We start from the raw sequence: 4813 nt of genomic DNA on the forward strand, positions 1-4813 counted from the left end.
AAGCATAATATGATTACGAACATCAAGACATGGTTTTTGGGTATTGCCACTATCATTTGCATCGGCTTGTTGCCTCAAGCAATTGTAATCGTAGGAGAGTGAAATTCACACACTTCATTTTACAATCTATACTCCATATTTTTTTTTTTTAAATATCTTAAGTTTTGTCTTTTTGTAGTGTGCATTGTAAAAATGTGGTGTTAAAATACTAAAAGAGGAAATGTGGAATATAAATTGTAAAATGAGGAGTGTGAATTTCATTCCTTATTATTTATTATTTTAAGAGGTATAACCTTTTGCTTGAGAAAATTTGCATCAATAATGCAAGGAAGATGTGACATGGTTAAATAGTCGAGTTGTGACTTGTGAAAAGAAAACAGATAAAAGGACAAAGAAAAAATGGAAAAGTAAGGAAGAGTGGGAGACAGAAGAAATGACGCCACTTTCTTCCATGAATTTGATTTGTCCCGGAAATTTCCTTATTTTAACCTTTTCCCAAAAGATAAAATATATGACCATATTTTCTAGTCGTGAACAACTTTGAACATAAAGATGCTCTGTATCTTGACCCCAGTCCTCCCTCCCTTGTTTAACATTTTTACGAAGGATAGCAAGATTTTCAATAATCAAATGAAGTACTCTTGACCCGTCATTCTCCCAAGCGGCAAAGTACTAAAGTCGTACGAAATTAAAAATAATAAAAGAGAAGAAAAATATATACATGATCAACAATTTTATAGGATGGATTTTATGTTGGATATAAACAAGAGGTAGCAAGGAAAAACAACTGGTAGATGAGCTTTGCATACAATCTAGGCCTTCACCACAATTGAAATACATTCCCAAGAATTTCCATCCCCTTAGATTTTTGTAGTTGCATGCCTACACAAACCAGGGCTGCAGGGCATATTCAATTTCCACATAAAAGAATAAACCCGGCTCTGCTCCTCTTTTAGAGCCTCCGTCCGTTAGAAGTGGATTCAAATAACTGACACAAGAATTTTCAGGCCTTCGCTTTAACCATCTGAGCTACCTAAACCACTTTTCGAAAGTATAGTTAATTTCTTCAACGTGTAGTGCCCTAACTTACCACTTTATGTATAGCAAGACATGAAGCCTGCAACATATCCTCGATAAGAAAATCTTAAATAGCTCAATGCTTCCTTCAAGGCTTCATATCCTCGTCTATAGGTCTCACATAATATGTGACTAAGAATATTATCTTACATGCATGCCATGAGAACCAACCAAGATAAATGAAACTGGCTTTAAGAAGATCATAGCATCCAAGGACTAAGATTTCTTTTCATGAAAGTTAATTCGTTTTACATAATATCATGCAGATCAAGCATGGAGTTGTAAACAAAATTAAGAAACTAAAGGAAGAGGTGGCTATGAGGTTATTTATTAAGGTACTTCCGCGAATCAAACTTTTTCATTAATCTAGATCTTACACTATACCACAAAGTTAATCAAACCTAAACTGTCGTCTGAGTGAAAAAGCTGCTGTTGTCTAGTAGCCTGTGGTCTGATTGACTTTGCTCAAACAACAGTTCAAAACTATTGTCTGTGTTACATTCAGAGGACACATATAAGCTCATAACTGTCGTCTGAAAATTATCAAACTATTTTAATTTGGATAAACTATTGTCTGTTAGATATTCAAACAACAGTTCATTTAATGATTATTCAGACACATTATATTACCCCAACACTTTTAAGAAGACTATGTTGTGCATAATGAATCTCAGACCACACTGTTGAGATACCTCTGTTGTCTGAAATGAATCTCCAACAACATTGCATCATTTCTCAGTTGTGTGAGATGCATTAACAATAACAGTTCCAAAATGAAATATGTCATCTCACTGAACACTCAGACGACACATTTTATTGTTTTCAGTTGTACTTTATGAACCTCATTCAACGTACAATTTATTGTTATATATGATGAGTGAAATGAATCTCAACCAACATTGATTTTGTTATATATGTTGTGTGAATAGAAACTCAGACAACATGAGTTTTGTTATATCTGTTGTGTGAATGGATGTTCAGACAACATGAATTATTTGCTGCTTTAAGTATGTGTTGTCTGAGTGAATCTCAGACAATAGACACTTGACCTATATTTGTTGTCTGAATTGGCTTTGCACAATTGGTTGCAGATATGAAATTTCATGTTCAAAACATATCCAAAATACCACATTGTCATAGATTACTGCCATCTATTTCATACATTGCCATATCCAACACATTTACAAAAGTACAAATTCATGTCCAGATCAATTCAGCAATCCCAAGTTACCAAAATAAGTCCTTAAACCCAAGTACTAACCAGCTAGATGCAATACTACTTACATATATGTTTTAACAACAAATTTTGCCCACTCTGTTCTGACTGCATCAATATGGTGCTACGTATATGCTACCATCCCTCTTTTTTCACACTGAAACAAATTGGTTTGCACTTAGTATTGAGAAAACTATCCAATAATCCATGACCAAATATAAACTGATCGAAAACATATTTTCAGAGAGCAATATCAGATGACAATACCTCAGTGGAGATAACGATGATTGGATTATATACTCCAAATTGGCTTCCAACTTTCATGGTTAAACTGACACCAAATACTATTTCAGATAAAGCTAAAAGAACAAAGTGTAATGATCATAAGAAGCAAGGAAAAGAGTAGCTAGTTATATGCAGAAGCATCTGCGGAGCTTAGGAAACAACTATGCCTACATCAAGCAACTTCACCATGTCATGTAGTAAGGCAGTGAAAATTATCATTTCAACAGTTGCATATTTGATACAAGTGTACAACCACGCACTTTCAATATCACCATTTCTTTTGTAAATATCAATGCATACAAATCAACCCTATAAGACTTGAGAGTACAAAATCCATCCTATGAGAAATAATTGTCTTATCCATGATTAGCTAGTTCCATCGAGCAAATCAGTAACCGAAAACGAGAACATGATTTACTGATAAATAAAGCATGACAATGTTCCATTTTAGAATTTTGATTGTGGAAAAATAAAATAATAGGCATCCTACGGTTATGAGATTAACACATAACAAATACCTGAATAGGGTAGATCCATTTGGGGACCCTGAATTTCGAAGCTTGAAAAACACGATGACAAAGTAAGTATTTTCTTTCCTCCCTGTGTATTTGTGTAATCACTACATATAACCAGACAAGGAAATACTATGATGCTCACAGCAATCACAAGGCAAAGTTTTCTACCTGACCTTATCATAAGTCATCATTCAATGCCAAAGTGAGTAAGGATGGGATAACATCTGGATTTTTCTGAAATGGAAAGAAGATAGATAAGATAGAGGAGACCATAAACAGAATATATATGATTAATCATCTAAATTGTGAATGGGATCTAAACCTACAAGATACCACTACCTTGATAGCCTTGTATAAGGTATCCTTGATACTTGCTGCTTAGTAAGGAATATGAATCTGGATCAGCCACAGATTGTAGATGGTTCCAGTCTAGCATTGAGAATAAACCATTCTAAAAACTTACATTGAAAGTCAGAACGCTGCCTTCGTTGTATCAAATCAGCAGCCTCAGCCATTTCAACAAATGTTCCTGAGATTCTTACTAATTCCTAAGATGATATCACAACTGCAGAAACTCATCATCAATTCACTCTAATATATAGAATTCATCACGTACTATGCCACCAATTTCAAAAATTATGTCATTTTAACTCTCAAATTAATCTCATTTCTCCTGAGTTCATAATGCAGAAGACTGAATCATACTTAATACAGATAATAATGAGGAAAAAATATGCTCTCACCAAGCCGACAATGGCACTAAAGCACGTAAAAATGCTTCTCTGCTTAAACATGTCCTCATTATGAGCATCAGCTTAAAATTTACTGCAACGATTTGTAGCCTGAAATTCCATATTCAGGAAGCTATAATCACTATGTATGTAAACAATGTCAAACAATTCAATTCATACGAAAAACCAAAGACAAACTAAAGCTCTTCTTTCATTTAACAACAACTGATTACATGCATTTTTATGCGCGTAATTACGTTCTAAGCACTAGAATTAAGCTAATCTTTAAAGTAATTATTATATAATTAATCTATTTTTATTTATATTGTAGTAAATAAGCGGAGTTGTAGATTTCAGGAGAAAACGATGTAAAATTGGAGCAAAATGAAGTTTCCGAGAAAAGGACGAAAAGTCAATATTAGTCAACGATGGTCAACGTGAGCGAGGAAGCTGAGTTCGATTATTCCATAGTGATGCATTTGGATGTGTTTTATGGTAGAAGAAGAAGAAAAGAAAAATAATAAACAAATGAACAAAAGAAAAAAAGTTTGACTAATTAATCATTGGTTTGGCTAATTAATCAAACCATTTGATTAATTAATCATGACCTGATCATCATCACGTGCAGCACCCATTTGATTTGATTGAGCCAATTAATGGCTGACACGTGGCACACTTACAATCCCATTCTTTCTCCTCTTCTGCACAGCCACATATCCCTTTCTCTTCGCACTGTTTATATACCGAGACCTATTCTCTATTTCTTCTTCACCAACACAGCCGCACACTACCAGGACTACCTTTCCATCCTCTCTTCTTCTCCAAAACACCACACCACCATACCCACAATATATTTTCTTTTAATCTTCACTACTCCGCGTCAAATCCTCATCAATTTCTCAAGGGATTTCAAGGAGCATCAATATTTGAGATTGGGTAAAAGTGGGAAATCATAAATCAAGGGTTTGAGCCCTAGCATGGATTTAAAG

At 34.3% G+C, this 4813-nt stretch overlaps 1 long non-coding RNA gene across 1 annotated transcript; it reads right to left on the reverse strand.

Moving 5' to 3' along the window:
• Positions 1-3265: 3265 nt before the first annotated feature.
• LOC133736946 (uncharacterized) lies at positions 3266-3707 on the reverse strand. The gene is made up of 3 exons (XR_009859773.1): positions 3557-3707; positions 3433-3467; positions 3266-3327 (listed from the first exon to the last, which is right to left on the reverse strand). It is a non-coding gene; the product is annotated as an uncharacterized LOC133736946 (long non-coding RNA).
• Positions 3708-4813: the final 1106 nt, after the last annotated feature.

This window comes from Rosa rugosa, chromosome 3 (genome assembly GCF_958449725.1).
Source record: "Rosa rugosa chromosome 3, drRosRugo1.1, whole genome shotgun sequence".
NCBI classification, from domain to species: domain Eukaryota; kingdom Viridiplantae; phylum Streptophyta; class Magnoliopsida; order Rosales; family Rosaceae; genus Rosa; species Rosa rugosa.